The sequence below is a fragment of the Monodelphis domestica genome, chromosome 4 (assembly GCF_027887165.1).
Source record: "Monodelphis domestica isolate mMonDom1 chromosome 4, mMonDom1.pri, whole genome shotgun sequence".
NCBI classification, from domain to species: Eukaryota; Metazoa; Chordata; class Mammalia; order Didelphimorphia; family Didelphidae; genus Monodelphis; species Monodelphis domestica.
Window position 1 is genome coordinate 65085482 of NC_077230.1, and position 18979 is coordinate 65104460.

An 18979-nucleotide genomic window follows, 5' to 3' on the forward strand; every position below is an offset into this window, starting at 1 on the left:
CTTAGAAAGACCAAGGGAGAATAGTTGGTTGTCTAGTTATTCAAGGAACTAATTACTTAATGCAAACTGGCATATGATAATGATGAAATGAAAATGGCTTCTTGACTATGTTTTTTGCATAGGGAGGATTAATTTGTTACTGGCTTGTACTGGTGCATTTTGGTTTTTATTTCAACTATTTTTGTGAGATTTAAAGTTTTTATTTGCAGTTGTCACCAGATCTGAAACTCTCACCATTCTGCTTCTACATTCTTTTCATGCTCACCACAAATATCCCAAATGTTTATTTTCACAAGTACATTTCCTTCAGTTAATATTTATTTTAATCCTACATGTCTTCAAACATATTTTTTTGTTCCATACATTAAAAAAAATCTTACTTGCTATTTAAAAATCAATACTGTGTGTTGGTTCCAAGGCTGAAGAGCAGCAAAAGCTAGGCAATTGGAGTTAAGTGACTTGCCCAGGGTCATGCAGCTAGGAAGTATCTGAGACCAGAACCCAGGATCTCCTGTCTCTGAACCTGGCTCTCAGTTCACTAAGCTAGTTGCCTCCTCTTCCATACATTTTCAGTGATCAGTTTTAGCCATTCTAAAACTAGTAATGAATAGACATTACATATGTTTGTAGATTGGAGCTGAAGAAATGAAAGTAGAGTCAGGGAGATCTGAGTTAGAATCCTACCTCCTGGATAAGAAACTCAACTCAACTTCTCTCTGCCTAAGTTTTTTCATAGGTTAAATGAGGATAATAATGACATTTCATAGGTTTGCAGTAGGGATCAAATGGGGTAGTACATAAAATGCTTTAATAGCTACATAAATGCTAATTATTATCCCCATTTTATATATATTTGAAGTATAATAAGGCACAAAAGAAAGAAATTTTAAAGATTTCCTTTCTTCTTCAAGCTCCTCCTCCTGTTCCTTAGGTGAATAAAAGTTCCTCATGAACAAGGACTATTTCACTTTTATCTTTATGTCCTCAGATCTTAGCCCAGAACCAGGCACATATTACCTTTGGGGATGTCTTCATATAGAATGCCTCCCTTCTATCCTCTCTCCTTCTTCCCCTTTCACCACTCCCTCTGGTCAGTTGGAAACCAAAAATAAGGCTAAGAGGAAACAAATATTAATGTCTGGATATGTGTCTGTCTCTATCTATCTATCTATCTATCTATCTATCTATCTATCTATCTATCTATCTATCCATCCATCCATCTATCCATCCACCCACCCATCCATCCATCCATCCATCCATCCATCCATCCATCCATCTATCTATCTATCTATCTATCTATCTATCTATCTATCTATCTATCTATCTATCTATCTATCTATCTATCTGTCTATCCATCCATCTATCTATCTATCTATCTATCTATCTATCTATCTATCTATCTATCTATCTTTCTGTATCTATCTGTTTGTCTGTCCATCCATCTATCTATCCATCCATCTATCTATCTGACATGTCTCTTGCTATATAAACAGTGTTATATATGATATATATATTTGAAGATACTAATTAAAAAGTAATTTATCACATTTTATTGGATTCTAATTTGGGGCTTCCATAATTAAAGTTTTTCCTCAGGATTCCTTTAGTCCAGGTGGTTTCTATAAAGTTTCAACTATTCCCCAACTCCCAGATCAATCTGAGAAAGGACAAAGTTTCTTGTTTTCCAGAAAGGAGGCCTTAGATATCATTACCTTATTTGTCGACCTGGATGATGCTGAATGATTCAGAGCTTGTCTCTATTAGATCAGTTCAACAGCACTGAATTAATGAGTAGGAGGAAAATGTTCATCCATGGGTAACCTAGAGCAGTCATTGCTAGGAAGAGAGGATGGTGACTAAAAACTTATGCCTCTGATGTGACCATAATACAAAGCCAAAGAATGAGTAATACTTTCAAAAAAAGAATTCGAACAGTCGGCAAAGGCAGTTGGCTTTAACAAAACACCTCTTAGTCTAAAAAGGCCAGGAGTCTGATTTGCCCTCATCCTATGCTCCTGAGGGATAGCACTGACTGTAAGGAGTGTTGTATTACTAAGCCAGGGTTTGCCGATTCCAATTAACAAATAATTCCCATCACATTTTATGGGATTTTAATTGGCTTCTCCAATTAAAGGTTTTCACAAGGCTTCTTTAGTCTAGGTGGCTTTCATAAAGTTTTGATTATTATGGTTTTGACAATCCCTTGCCTCCCATATCTTTCCAGAAGAAGGAATCAGGGAGAAACTATGAAACAAACTGGTGAAGTTTATTATTATTGATACATTAGTGTTTATTTCATAGTAGGAAATAATCTTTGTGAGGAAAGGAGCTTTTTTTTTTTTTTGCCTGCATGCTTATAGCTACTATGTTGTCTTATTGGCACTGCCAATAGAACACTCAGCATGGGTCAGTCAGGCAGACCAGAGTTCAAATCTGGCCTCAGACATTTATTATGGGTGACTCTGAACAAGTGATTTAACCTCTGCTTGCCTCAGTTTTCTCATCTGTAGAATGGGGATAATAATAGCACTTTCCTTATAGAGTTGCCACAAGGATCAAATGAGATAATATTTGTGAAAGTGCTTAGCACAATGAAAAGCCTGGCATTTAATAGGAGTTATATAGATATTTGTTCCTTTCCATTCCCCCCAAGCCCCCCCATCATGGAGACTGGCATCAAGTAGGCACTAATAAATGGTTGTTGAACTGAATTCAATTGAATTTCATTGTGGTACAACAAATATTTTCAAAACACCTATGATGTGTTTGTGATTTCTATCCTAGGTCTTTGGGGATAGTAAAGTAGAAAAATCTCTGAAGTTGAAGAATTTATAGCCACGTATTGAGGATATAAAAAATAAACAATTATTATTATTTTTGTTATTATTTATTATTATAAACAATCAAGCCTTTATTAAGTAGGTAATATGTGCCTGGTTCTGTGCTAAGTTCTGAGGACATAAAGATAAAATTGAAATAGTTCTTGTTCATGAGGACCTTTTATTCAGTTATATACTATATGAAGCAGCTAGGTTCTGTGGTGGAGAGAGAGGTGGATTTGGAGTCAGGAAGATCTGAGTTCAAATCTAGCTTTTGATACTTATTTAACTATGTGACACTAGGCAAGTCACCCTCATTCAGCCTTCATTTCTTCAAATGGAAAACAGGGCTAATAATAGCTGATTCTTCACAAGGTTTTGTTAAGATCAAATGAAATTGTGTGTATTTATGTATATACACACACTCATATATATATATCACTTTGCAAACCTTACAGTCCTATATAAATATTAGCTATCATTATGAAGGCAGATAATACATATATAAAAATAAAGCTTAAAAAAAACCCTTCTTAACTTCTGTCTTAAAATTGATCCCAAATATCAGTTATAAGGCAAAAGAATGGTAAGGGATAGGCAATGGGGGTTAAGTGACTTGTCCAGGGTCACTCAGCTAGGAGGTTTCTGATGCCAGATTTGAACCCAGGACCTGCTGTCTCTAGGCCTGACTCTCCATCCTCTGAGTAACCTATCAGCCCCTATATATTTCAATTTAAGGGATAGTATTTGGAGCCAATTTCCTTGCTTATGCATTATAAGGAGAGTCCCATCTAAAGTAAGTACCTATTTCTAATTCAAATACTCAACAAATTAAGAATTCTTCTGATACGCCTTCAAACTGAATGAGAAACAATTTTCATATAATATTATTGAGTAAAGAAGAATTAATGCAATTAAAATTTTACAGATTTTTACTGATTTTTATAATAGTACATGATATATATTCTCTTTGGAAGCACATAATCTTTCTGTCATAAAAAAATGTATATGTATACACATATGTGTGTGGATTTGGATGTATATGTATATGTATTCATATGCACAAATATTTAAATATATATAAATATATTTCTGAGTTCTGTTGATTTATTTCTGTTGATTTTGACAATAATTCCTATTTTGAGGGTTTTATAGAGCCATTTACAATATACTATTGTTGCTATTTAAATGAGTCATGTAGTAAATATTTTTAAAGTCAGGGATTATTTCCCAAAGAAAAGAGCCTTTTCCTAATTTATATTTTTTGGAAATTAGAGTTTTCATATATTGGATTGTCCTTAAAGTAACTTTAGTATGACTGCATCTTTTTAAAAAATTCAACTCTCGATGTGCACACTTTTTATCCCAATGCAAGTAAACAAATTCTCTGCCTTTATAACCTTAGCTCACTGTGAAATTCAGAGACTTGTCCAGCAGTTACACAGCCAGTATGTGCCAGAGGTGGGATTTGAGTCCAGGTCCTACTGGTTCCAAGGCCAGATTTCTATCCACTATAACATGGTAAAATAAACATGAGGGAAAGATGGGGTCCCAGGCCTGGAGTTCAAATCTGGCCTCAGAAACTTCCCGTGTGATCCTGGGCAAATCACTTAATCTTGATTGTTTAGCTCTCGTTGCTCTTCTGTTTTAGAACTGATGCTAAAGCAGAAGGTAACATTTAAAAAAAAGAAAAAGAAAAGAAAAGAAAACTGGGATTCTGCATTTCGAAGCAGGACATTCTCTATCCTACATCAGGACACTCTGAGAAAAAAAACCAAAAAAACCAAAAAACAGAACATCTCAGTGGTCCGTAACCACTGAACCTGCTAAATGAGACCCAGCCTCTCACCACCAAAAAGCTGCCCAGGACTGTGGCATCATTCACATAGCTCAACAGGAAGGCCAAAGCAAGAAATGTCACTCTTCTTTAGCACTTGAAAATTTTCAAAGCGATTTCCTGGAAATGATCCTGCTGAAGAGTAAACAAATACCAGCCTCATTGGGAGGATGAGGTTCAGGAAAGTGAAGTAGAGTGACTCACTGAAAATTAAAAACACAGTAAATGTTAGAGCTGGGACTAGCATAGGTGCTCAGGACTCAGAGTTTATGCCCTTTCTGGAACTGTCTCAAATATCGTGACATGGATTTTTTCAGGAATTTGTATGGGGGTTAGGAGGGAAGACTATGTGGGAGTCTAATTGATCAGCATTATTATGATCCTCTTCTGCCATTTTGTGAAAAGGAAAGATATTGGTGCCAAGTTTGATTGCAGGCAGGTTCCTGGCTATCTAATCAACAGGTGTTAATTAGCCTAGCTGCTCACTGTGATCCACTTTATACTTCCACTATTAGCTCCCTAGTGCATGGTTTGGAGAATGTCATCCGTCATCAATGGATTCTGGAGGGAAGAAGTGGGCCCAAATAAACTTGCATTTCCTTGAAGACAACATCTGTTTCTTTTATTTCTTCTAAATTTGTTGTGATTTTATCTTGTTCATTTGCTATTTTGTTGTTTTTATTCCCCCCCCCACTCCTTTCTAATCAGATTGGCTAAAAGTTTATGAATTTTCCTATTTTTACCCCCAAGGAACTGACTTTTAAATATGTATGGAGTATTCAGTAACCTCTGCTATGAGGACTTATTAAGCCCTTTTCAGGGTTGCTCATCTACCTTTGGTATCTACATCTCATCCAAATCTCATCTGTGGTTCCAAGAAGCTGTAGCATGCACAGTGACCAAACCCAGTAAAAACATTTCCGCAGATGGGCTAAACAAATTTGAGGGTAACCAACAGGCTTTAACCCAGTTAGTGAGCTAGGAGGATGTCTACCTTAAGCATGCAAAAACTTTTGGTAGAATGGGCAGATGAAAATAATTCCTTGTCCATGAAGGCAGATAAAGTAGGCATTGTGGAGAATTTAGAACCTTGTTAAACTTTGAAGGTGCAAAGGTTATCCATTTTAGCCTGGATTATCACCAATTGTCCTGACTTTTGTCATGCCACTGGATTTTAATGACTTTTGAAGAGAGAGTGATGCTATTGACTTTGTACAACTCTGCCTCACTTAAATCTAGTTTATAAATACATCAAGACATTACCCCGTCATTGGTCCCCTTCAAAAATGAAGGATGAACCACAACTCCAATCTTTCTCTCCACACAGCTACCAAAGTAATTTTCCAAAGCAGAGGTCTAAAACTTTTTCTCTTCTGCTCAAGAATCTTCAGTGGCTCCCTGTTGCTAGTGGGATGAGATAAATACTGGGTCCCACCTAAAGACTTATTTCCTATTATTCCTTTTCCAACAAGCTGGATTCTAGCCAAACTGGACTACCAACAGTTGTAGTTTGACATTCCATCCCATGACTCTGTGTGCTTATTATCATAAAATAAGTCTTCTCTAAGAAACCTTTCTTGTTTGTCCAATTGCTTTACATGATCTTCTATTTATTTGCATAAATGTGTGCCCTCCAGTTTTCTTTCCTCTTTTTCCCACCTCCTAGTCCAAAATATCAACTTCCCAACTACTTCATTTTTTCTTGTATACCAGGCCACAATTCTCCCTGGGAGGTGTAATGGAGAAGGTTTATGGGAGGTAAAAGAAACAGGATCCCGGAAAGAGACCTGATGTTTAAGGTTGCCTCAGAGAGAGGAGATGGGGTTTGAATAATTTCCCCCTTCAGCCTTCTCTCCTCAGATATGGCTGCTCTCACAGATTGTCCCCTTCCACTACTAGAGCCTAAAAATGTTTCTTCTTGGGAAAATGTCTCTCCCCCTTTAAGCTCTTCCACTCTTTCACACTTGATTCAAATTTGGGAAAGGATAACCACTTTATTGTAAATTAATTCAATTAGGGTAATACAAAGAAAATGGCTGGCAGGGAAAAGAATGAGAAAGGAAAATGGGGAAAGGGAGTCCTTTTATCTAACTACCCCTTTCACTCTCTCCTTGAGTTTGGGTAAACTCAGCCTTTGGCAGCCTGGGCCCCCTGAGAGATAGTCAGGTTGAATGACCCTGGGTTTGGCCCCCTGGCCACAGTTCAGACCTAGGGTACCAGGAGCTCTGAGCTGTTTTGACAAAGGTTCAAAATGTCTTCTTCAAGTGTTCCTTTAGTTTGGGAATAGGAGGTGGGGGGAATGTCCAGTCACCAGGAGAGGAAAGAGATGGATATCTACAGGAGAAAGGGTTGGCTAGACCTCTCCTCCTAGGCTTCTCAAGATTGAGAGAGCTATTCAACTGAAATCCTAGCCAGAATCTTCTGACCCCTCAACATTCCAGACCTCCTGGGATCCTTTCCCCATTGAGGTGAGCAGATCCATAAACTCTTCAGCCTGACACTTTTTCTTATGTGTAAACCCTCTGTCACAGAGGAGGGGGAAATCAGGTATTAGACATCTTTTCTATTGTTTGATTTCTCTTCCCTCAGCAAAGGAAGAAAACGGCAACTTTATCTTTCTGTACAATCCCCAACCAGAGCTTCATCTGAGCCCAGCCTACATACCATCTGCAGTCACACATGGACATTTCATATCTATGCTTCTGGGAAAGGAACTTCAAATGATATTGCCTTTCTAAGTACAGCAGCCTGACTTGCTAACAGGATTTCTTTTTTAAAAAAATTTCCAATGGATTCAGAAAAGTCAGTGTTCTGTGGACATCTCTGCTTGCTTTGTAGCTGCTCAGATCTGTTTCAAAATGAGTTTCTTCCTCATGGATAGAATAGTTGATTAGGCTGGTTTGAGAAACAGTATGAACTATGACAGAGTTCTGGTCAGAAGCTCATTTCTCAAGTGTATCTTTTGACTGCAAAAATCTCCCCAGACTTAGATGATATCTTCCCTCCCTCTCATTTCCAAAAATAGCTACATGCTGGTATCCTACACTATAAGCCAGCTGCCCCTTTTCATCCTAGATGAGCCTCTATTTCCTCTTAGCTCTTGTTATTTTGGCTGAGGCAAACAGATTATCCAAAGAAAACAAATAATAGCTGTTGATGACCTAGTATGTTCCTGTCACCATTCTTATCACTGCTGCAGGATAGGAGCATCCCATTCTCTTTTCTACCCAGTGTGTCTGCTTGTGCCATTTAATTTGGGGGTATACTCTCTTTTTTTGCTCTTTATCAGTGTTCAAGGCTTGACTATTGTCCCAGCTTAACACTTCCACAAACGTTCATGAAGGGGCCATCTTTGTGAAGAGCCCTATATTGTTGTTGCTGTTATTCATCCTTTGTTTTAGAGGGAACTAATGATGCCACACGGATGTCTTTACTTACTCATGAATTGTATTTAATTGAGGCAGAATTGCATGAAGTGTTCAGCCCTACTCTTACAGAGTCATTGAAGTCCAGGAACAAGACAAAAGTCAGGATAATTGGCAATGATCCAGGATGCAGTGGATGACCTCAGTATCTTCAACATCTGACCAAGCTCTAAGCACTTCATACAGCACCTACTTGAACCACTTTCATGGTGTATGGGGAGTTCAAGGGCACTAGCACCACTGGGGTGAAGGCTTGCTAAGCCCTTTTCAAGGTCACTCATCTTCTTTTGGTGTCTAGCTTTCACCTGTGGCTCAAAGAAGTTGTAGCATACACAGTGTGGCTAAACCAAAATAAGGATTACCATTGGTAAATTAGGGGGCTGTCCACCCAAGCATGTGAAGACTTCATCCAGCAGTAATTTTGTTGGATTTATAATAGGTATTTAATGAGTTCTTACTAATTTGGGTTCTAATACCACCACTGCTAGTTCCATTTACTAGCAGCTTGTAGAAGGAACACTACTTAACTTTTCTCCCTTTGAAGGATAGGTGAGTTTTGCCTTAAAAAATAGAGCTATTTCTTGTCACTTGATTGGTTCAGGGGACCAAGGGTTCAGACTGTTAACATCACTTCCTCATCACCTGAGTACCAAACAGTCATGGGAATTAGAGGGGCATTCAGATGCTTAGCTGGTAGATCCCAATAGGATCCATTAGATAAATCAACCTAAGGAGTCTTCAATCCTATCTTTATTGAACATCCTTTTTCTGCTATGGCTAAGTAAATCTCCTTTAGTTAACCATTTAATAACTGTGAGTGCAGAACATCGCTTGATCTTGAATGAGCCATTTTTCTTTTTCCTTAGTTGTAAAATGTGGGATCTGGGCACTAATTTATCACTAACATCTCTTAAGCTCTAAAGCTTTGATTCTAGAATACCAAAAGGAGTTCTCATACCCTTCTAAACTGTTTTACCTTTTTCACACTTCTCTCATTACACATTGAAGATCTCTATATAAGGAAGAGCTGTATTTAGGAAGGAAAGGACGAATATAAGAAGAGTTTAGCAACTAGTATCTAGAGATTTATGACCCTATTTTAAAAAAATAAATGGGTTCAATGAAATGGTGGAGCTTGGTGGATATTTGAAATAAATTATCTCCTCCTGTAGAGAATTTTATTCACCTTCTTCCACCAGGGGGCTATAATTTTTATTTGGTCTGACCTTTCATAAAAGTTAATAACTGATGTCAAAGAAAGTAAACAACTTTAAAAAACCCACTCTCTCTCCAAATAGCTGCTTTACTAGTAAGCTATAGTTTCTTCTATGCATCTATCAAGAAATAAAAAAAAAATTCTTACCTTTTTGCTTTCCTTCCCCTCCGCCCCCCCATATCAATTTGAAAATTTTCTTATTAAATTTTTGTAACATCAAAATTGACCTAAAAATGTCCTTGCAATCTGAATAATTTGCATTGTGCATTTATGGCTAGAAAAATATCAGAAGGAGAAAATATTGCTGAAAGAACAATATGTTAACAATATGTAAAGTTAACAGCCATTTCTCCCTTTCCTGGTAGATTTTATTAAGGTTTTTTTTCTGTCTCTTGCTTTTCAAGGTATGTATAACTCACAATGCTTTTGGCCCAAATATTTCTTTTCCTTTTCCTTTTTTTTTTAATTCACATCTTGAAACTTATAAAATTTTGACACAGCCAAGGGCTAGGCATTGAGGGACTCTCCCAATCTTATTTCTAATATGTTGTTTAAACCAGTGATTCCTAAACATTTTTGTCTCATGGAGCCCTTTGGAAATGTGGTAAAACTGATAGACTCTTTTTGAGAATTATACAAATTAAAATATATTGAATTGGAATGGAAACCGATGATGCCCAAACTTAGTTATTAACAAAAATTTGTATTTTTAAAAATATCACACATTGAAAGTTCAGAACTTTTGGTTGATGCTGAGTGCCAATTCTTGTGTCCTAAGGAGAAAAATGGTTCCTGGCTTGTAAAACAGAACTTGTAAATGTAGTTTCTGATACTCATATGCTAAATGCTAAATGAATCATTCAGTTATATCAAAGCAGGAACATTAATTGCTTTTAAAACTTAGGGATCATTGAGATTGATAGGCTTAAGTACAGTGATTATCTAGAAGTGCTCATTTGCATCTTAAAAATTATTTATCAGCTAATCAAATGAGCTATCTTAGTACTCTTCAAAGAAATAAAATTTATTTCCTACCTGAAATGCAGCCCTACTGATTAACTCTTAAATAGCAGGTTACCAAAAATACACAGATGAATTAGGGAACTCTTTTCAGCTTGAGGTTTGCAGAGATCTTTGTGAATAGAAGTGAAATAGAGTGACTTCAACATTATTTAAAATATCTTACCTATATCTCTCTTCAGGAAAAAAAAACCCAGTTGAATGATCTTAACAGCAACATTATTTTGCAAGAAGCTTTTCAGATGTTCTTCTAGTAAGTTGTCTGATCTTCTTTTTACTGAAAAACCAAATCCCCAAAGCCAGGGTGCTCATCCCTTTCATTCCCACCTTGCTCACAAATCTAAGTGAAGTGGTTCTCTCAGATGGCTCACGTGCTTTTTCACATAGGGCTGGATCATGGAGATGAAATAAGTACGGGTTGAAAGGCAGTTCAAACTGAATGAGCACAATTGCCCTGAATTAACAGAAAATAGCTTAGTGTCTTGAAAAATGTCCCCTTGGAGCCAGATTTTCCATTGAGGAAGGTTATAAGTGGACTTAGCTATTTGCTATTATCAATGATATTTTAATGTAGGAATAACCTTTCTCAGAAGCTGTAGAAGCCACTAACAAATGATCCTCACTGACCACTGACCAAGTGAACCAGTGAGGTGGAGGAAAGAGCTCTTCTTCTGTTCCATTTTCAGTTTACCTCACCTTTTCTCTTCTCTCTCCATCCATAAATTGGGAATAGTGATGATAATGGAAGGGTCAAGACAGAGGTATAGAAGACTGACCTCTACAAAGCCATCTTTAATAGACCAAAAATCACAATATTCTCCATTGAGGGGATACCAAAAGACAAAGTCCTTTTCTAATATAGAGTTCCTTATTTTCTAAGGTTAAGGCCAGTCATATATGAAATGTTTGGTTATGAGCCTAGAATTTAAATTTATCACTACTAGATTTAATAGGCAGCTAAGTGGTACAGTGGGACTGGAGTCAGGAAGATGCGAGTTCATATCTAGCTTCAAACACTGACTGTGTGACCCCGGGAAAGTTACTTAAATCTGTTTGCCTCAGTTTCTTCATCTAAATGTAAAATGAGCTGTAGGAAAAAAAAGGCAAACTACTCCAGTATCTTTGCCAAGAAAACTCCAAATGGGGTCACGGAAAGCTGGACATGATTGAAATGACTGAATGACAATGATATTAGTATTAGTAAAATTCAAAAGGATTAATATTCTCAAGATATTCTTAGGCAGAATAAAAATAAAGCCAAAGGTCAGATTCTCCCTTTTCAAAGAGACAAAATGTCCTCTATTTTACTAGACGTCATTATATATGATATTAAATTATGAGCAGTTCAAGACCTGATCCTGACATAAATTATCTGTATGACCCTGGGTAAGGTGTTTAACTGCTCCATGCTCTGGAAAACCTTCTAATACTTCAGCTGAGTATTCTTCACATCATAAGTTCTATTCCTATCCTGATTAAATTGTATTGAACAAGAGTAACTTAATATAAACTGTCTCCTAAAAACTAAGCTGTTCAATGACATCTTTCTATATGTTGTTTCAACTATTGGGTTTTTTTTTTGGTTGTTTGTTTGTTTTTGAATTAATTTATTTAGTCAATTTAGAACATTATTCCTTGGTTACAAGAATCACATTAATTCCCTCCCTCCCCTCCACCCATCCTTCCTGCAGCTGATGTATAATTTCATTGGGTATTTCTTGTGTCCTTGATCAGAACCTATTTCCATGTTGTTGATGTTTGCACTAGGTTGATCCTTTAGAGTCTACATCCCCAGCCATATCCCCTTGACCCATGTATTCAGGCAGTTGCTTTTTTCTGTGTTTCTACTCCCACAGTTTTCCTCTGAATGTGGATAGTGTTCTTTCTCATAGGTTTCTCCAAGTTGCTCAGGATCACTTCACTGCCACTAATGGAGAAGTCCATTACATTCGATTGTACCACAGTGTATCAGTCTCTGTGTACAATGTTCTCCTGGTTCTGCTCCTCTCGCTCTGCATCACTTCCTAGAGGTCGTTCCAGTCCCCATGGAATTCCTCCACTTTATTATTCCTTTGAGCACAATAGTATTCCATCACCAACAGATACCACAATTTGTTCAGTCATTCCCCAATTGATGGGCATCCCCTTGTTTTCCAATTTTTGACCACCACAAAGAGCGCAGCTATGAATATTCTTGTACAAGTCTTTTTCCTTATTATCTCTTTGGGATACAAACCCAGCAATGCTATGGCTGGATCAAAGGGCAGGTGGTCTTTTAGCACCCTTTGGGCATAGTTTCAGATTGCCCTCCAGAATAATTGGATCAATTCACAACTCCACCAGCAATGAATTAGAATTTGCCACATCCCCTCCAGCATTCGTTACTTTCCTTTGCTGTCATTTTAGCCAATCTGCTATGTGTGAGGTGATACCTCTTATGTCACCTATTGTACTATCAACTGTCTCAGAACAATAATGATCTGAATGTTATTTTTTAACATCACAATGGTTAATTTTCTTTAATAATAATAGTAGCTATTACCACGTATATAATGTTTAAACTTTTTACACTCATGACAATCCTGTGAGTGCTACTATTCTTATCTTTATTTTGCAGATGAACATAGGAAACAGTCTGAGAATGGATTTAAACTCAGGTCTTCCTGACATCAGGTCCTAGATTTTATCCACAGTGCCACCTATCCAGCTTTTAAAAAAATACCACACAAAGATCTAGGGGCAAAGAAGTTAGTGATGTAGAGTTTGATAATCACTAGTCTGAAGCCATCTGTTTTCCTTACCATTTGAGCTTGAGATAGCTTTAATTCTGACAGTGACCTTTTCTAGTCTTGTTATACCCGATTCCTTGGTAACTGTTTTGACAAATAAAAAGATCTTAAGCTGTTCAACCTCTGAGGGTGGTTTAAGGTTCATTGATATAGAATACTCAATGCCAGTTTTGCTTTAATGCTTTACTGATGGACATTTTTGGATGCAATAGTCGTCATTTTAATGCAAACCTCTGAGAGCTAATTTATTTTCTCTCTGAGCAAAATCTTAGTTGCCATGGTGATAGATATACTACAAATGATTAAGACAACATCATTGGCTTTGCAGATAGGACAGTTCTGATAGAGATTGGTTAACTGACCTGGCTGCAGGAATATAGTGGTAGAAATGAAAAATAGCTTTCATTTCATTCCTTTCTTTAAAAGCTAAGCAGTTTTCCTTGTACAGGATCACAGATAGTGGTTCTGTTGATTTTTGCTTCAGCTTTTTTTACAGCATTTCTTTAGAAAAAAATAATTACAACCATTCAGAGCTAAAATTATACTGTCACCCGACACTAGTGCTGATGGTTCTAATTATTTTGGACCATACAGTGATCAGAGGATTCTTCTGGTCACAAAACGAATTTCTAAAATGCACTTGCAGGCTTGGTAACTGAAACTATTTAATAGACTAATCACTTCTTCAGTGTTTCAGAAAAATATTTAAATTGTTTCATGTGTTCTTTCCATCTACTAACTGAGACCTTAGGGACTCCACACCTTATTAAGTGGTTTAATGAGTTTTCATGGCCAAAACAATTCATCAGATAGTTGTTAACCTTCTGATTATCAGTCTCTGTAAACTTGGTCCTTGGCTGGCCCTTGGATAACAATCCATTGTCTATACTTGAAGCCTTTCCTGCCTGTTGTAAAAAAAAAAAATTAACTTCATTTTGAATACAGCAGATAGACTGTCATGAATTACTCTAAGGAAACTAGGAATAGCACCTATTCAAGGCATGTGGTTGGGCTTAAATTTGAAAATAAAAAGCAAGAATTTATTGCATTTTGTGACACCCAGTGCTAATTGTCCAATAGTTCCTTTAATATAGTCTATTTCCTTGACCACTAGTTTTAAACATATGCTATAATTATGGTGGTAATGATAATAGTAATAACAGTTAGCCTTCATATAAGGTTTTAAGATCTGCAAAGTGCTCATATGTAGTCTCATCTGATCTTCCTTTGATCACTGATGAAAAATGGTGATTTATATAGCTCCATGATTTAGATTCGTTAAAATCCCCCTGGATGATACAACTAAAATTTTGATCAATTAATTCATTGATTAATCAATTTTTTAAAGGGAATGAATATACAACTCTGTGATGAGCATTATGTATCAATCAATAAAGTATCCAATTCAATTCAATGAGCATTTACTGAGCAGCTTCTACTTACCACATGCTAGGGGCTGGTGATACAAACACAAAAGCCAGAGTATCTCTGCCCTCCAGCTTATATTCTACTATATTGGGCATATTCTAGACAAACTTATTTATTTATTTTTAAAACACTTACTTTCCATCTTAGAATCAATACCCTATATTGGTTCTAAGGTAGAAGAGTAGTAAGGGCTAAGATTGGGGGTTAAATGATATGCTCAGGGTCATACAACCAGGAAGTGTATGAGACCAGATTTGAACTCAGAACTTCCCATCTCCAGGCCTGGCTCTCTATCCACTGAGCTACCTAGCTGCCCCTCTAGAATAATTTATGATCCAGTTGGAAAGTTAAGGCATAAACATGATTCCATAATGCTTTATGTGTTCTCAGACACTTCCTAGGCATTTCACTTATCCCTGTTTGTCTCAATTGCCTCATCTGTAAAATGGCTGGGGAAAAAAATGGCAAACCACTCTAGTATCTTTGTCAAGAAGACCCCAAATGGGGTCCTATAGTCAGGCATGACTGAAACAGCAGAGAACGACAATAACACTAAGATCTCCTACAATATCTTATAACGACATAGAGGTGACCCTGGGTTCTTAAAGACTTTCTAACACTGTAAGATTTCTGGTAGCATAAATCAAAGGCTTTGTGTATGGTCTCAGCAACAGATAATGTCCATATTATACAGATCAGCCTAATGAAACCCATCATCTGTAAGACTGGCCACTCAGTAATAAATTCTTTGTCCATGGTGATACGTGAAACAAAGAAAAATACAGGATGGTCCTCAGTTCTATGTGCCCCCCTTTTTTTGCTTCTGCAGTGACAGTAGCAGGTGAAAAAGAAAGGGGCAGCGAATACTAAGAATCATTTTATTTAATTTATTTAATTATTTAATCTATCTGATGATACTCTTTTCTCTATCAATGAGGGTGGAGGCATAATGGCTGGGTCTGGAATCAAGAAGACCTGAGTGTGAATCCCATCTTAGACACTTATTATTTGTATGACTCTAGGCAAATCACTTAAACTCTCTCAATCACAGTTTCTTTTTCTGCAAAGTGAGAATAATAACTATCTTCCAGCAATGATGGAGGATGAGATAAAATTACTTATATATGTACATGTGTATGTAATATTTCTCTCTATACATATATATTCCTATCTATCTATCTATCTATCTATCTATCTATCTATCTATCTATCTATCTGTCTGTCTATCTCTGTCTGTCTATCTCTGTCTGTCTGTCTATCTGTCTGTCTGTCTATGTCTGTCTGTCTGCCTATCTATCTATCTATCTATCTGTCTATCTATCTATCTATATTGCTTTGTAAACCTTAAAGAACTTTATAAATCTTTATTATCATATAAGTATTATATTTTAATTCTAACCTCAAAGTTTCCATGTACTACCTGAAGAAGTAGAAATGGTCCTTTGGAAAACAATCTCAGAAAAAGCAACATAACTAGAATAAGTATACGTTGAGGAAGCCCACACTAGTGGTGATATGGTTTTAAAGGACCTAAAGGATTGAGTTGAAGAGCAATTTGGCAATATACTCAAAAAGTATATCTCTGTGTATATCCTTAGACCCAATAATACCATTGCTGGGTCTTTTTCCCAAAGAGATCAGGGAAAGAGGAAAAGAAGCTATATGTTCCAAAATATTTATAGCAGCTCTCTTTGTGGCAGCAAAAATTTGGTAAGCCCATAAATTGGGGAATGTCTGAACAAATTGTGGTATATGATTGTAATGGAATACTACTACATCATGAGAAATGATGAACTGATTTTTAAAAAACTTGGAAAGAACTATATGAGATAATGAACAGTGAAATGAGTAGAACCAGGAGAACATTCTACACAGCCACAGAACTAATACTGGAAGAATAAAGTGAGAATGTTACCTCCAGGAAGTGAACCAAAAGACAAAACATGAAAGTCCTAATTTATAGAAATGTGTTGACCTCTCTGATGATATCCTATGTGATGTGGGGAGGGTGGGGAAAGGTTGAGACATTTGTGGATGGAATCTATAATGTAGATATGAAGGAAAGTAGGTTAAACATGTGGGAAATTTGTAATTTCATTTATCTAATATCTTCTTTTTATTTATATGTGGAAATGCTTATTTTGTTTGGATTTACAAACATTTGTTATAATAATAAAATAAAAAAATTTAAATGATAGAGTATAGGTTGGGGGTAGTGCGGTATGGAGGAAAGATGACAAGATTTGAAATCAGGGACTTGGTTTGAATGCTAGCTCTGTAACTTAATGGCTGTTTGACTTTGGGAAGTCACTTTGCCTCAGCCTTATCTTTAAAATGAGAATTTGAGCCAGTTGATGGTTCTCTAAGGTAAATTCCAGCTCTAAATCTATGGTTCTATTATGGTGGAAGGCTTTGAATGAAAACTCTTAAAGCTTTTTGAGCAGGGGCATGATTTGATTAAAGGAATGAAAGTTTCTACAACCCCAGCATTCTTCAAGTTCAGTCATGAATTTCTATCAGGCTATTAGTTTAATTTTGACCTCTCTGTAAACCTTGTGAGAAGCACTTGAGGGAGCTGATGATTTCAAACTCATCTTGAAATTAAGAAGTATCATCTTGGGATTAATAGGTCATCTTTTGCTCATCTCCAGGAAAAATGGCAGCAGTCCCATCTGGCTTTAATAGTCACTTGCTCAAGATAAAATTTAATGAATATGAGAGAATTCAATATTACGTGGGCAGAAAGGATTGGGAAGTAAGCCCTAGAAGTCAAGGTTAAGGGAAGTGGGTATGGTCAGTCCAGAGACAATGAGAGAGGAGAGATAAAAGAAGAGATCATCACTACATAACAGGATATTAAATAGAGTATGGGGAGCTATTATTTCTGCCAGTCAAGGGGAAAAGAATAGGCTTGTCCTGAACGAGGGAAAATTTAGGCCAAATGCTGAGAAAATTTTAACTTAAAGAACATTTGAACAATCAGGCCCTCGAGAGTTATGAAGCTATTATTCCACTAAATATTCATGATATGGACTTGACATCCATTTGTCAAGGAAGATTTAAGAATAGTGAAATGCCTGTGCCATTACAATGTGAGTTATGAGTGGTATTGCCACAAAAAAGTGGTTTCTGTTTCACATATTACCCACTTTTCACAATTTTTAGGGCATACCATGGATTGCTGGGTTCAGTGTGAGGTATCTTAGAAGTTACCGTATCTCAATCAGTTTGAGCCCCCAGCCCAGATCAACTCAGTACCTCGCAAGTCACCTGCACTCATGCCAAGAGAAGCGATTTGAGAAGTAGCTTAATTGATCCTCAGAATTATCAAGGGACTAGACTAAATTTGGCACACCTATGCACCAAAGTTTAATTCCCTTATGACTGATAGCAGTGGAAAACCACTGGACTAAAGTTCTAGGGCTGATCTGAGTGGAGATCACCTCTTGCGGAGAACGCAATAAGGAAATATCGTTGGAGCTGTATGGTATATTGTCATATTACTTATGTATTTGGTTGTATCACAAGTAAACCCTATTTAGGTCTTTATAAGCCAAGAAGAGGAGTTTGCTTTATCCTAGAGGGAAGAAGGAGCCTCTGGAGTTTCTTGAGGAGGGCAGTGATGTGACCAAAGGAATGCCCATTTGGCAGCTGCATAGAGCAGTGATGTTAAATTCAAGTTAAAATGAAGACCACTAAATTGTACCCAGGGAAGTCAGGTGTGCAATGAATAGAGTGCTGGGGTCTGGAGACAGGAAGACTCATTGCCTAGGGTTCAAATCTGGCCTCAGACTCTGGTCAGATCACTTAACCTTGTTTGCTTTAGTTTCTTTATCTGTAAAATGAGTTGGTGAAGGAAATGGCAAATTCTCCAGTATCTTTGCCAAGAAAACATCAAATAGGTTCATGTAGGGTCAGACATGACTGAAAAATTACTGAATGACAAACTGTGTGTGTGTGGCACATTGACTTAGTTTTAAAATGTAATACTATCTACATTATATTACATATTACAATTGATTTTCTTCTATTTCCCAGTTACATTTTAATATGGTTCAAGCAGTACTCAGGAGTGTTATGGATCCTATGTGGCAGATTTGTCACGTCTACTATAAAAGTTTGGATTGAAGAGGGAATGGAAGGAAGCTAATTAGGAACATTTGAAATAGTTAATGCAAGACGTGAAAGTCTATTATTCTACCAATATTTTCTGTCCCTAATTGTCATCACTATTTCTCTGACTACTTAATTGTTTTTGTTCTCATGTTTTGTACATGTCCAACTCCCCAATTTGGGGTTTTCTTGGCAGATATTAGAGTAGTTTGTCATTTCCTTCTCCAGGGCATTTAAAGATGAAGAAATTGAAGCAAATATGGTTAAGTGACTTGTCCAGGGTCACAGCTAGTAAATGTCTGAGGCTGAATTTGAACTCAAGTCAAATCTTC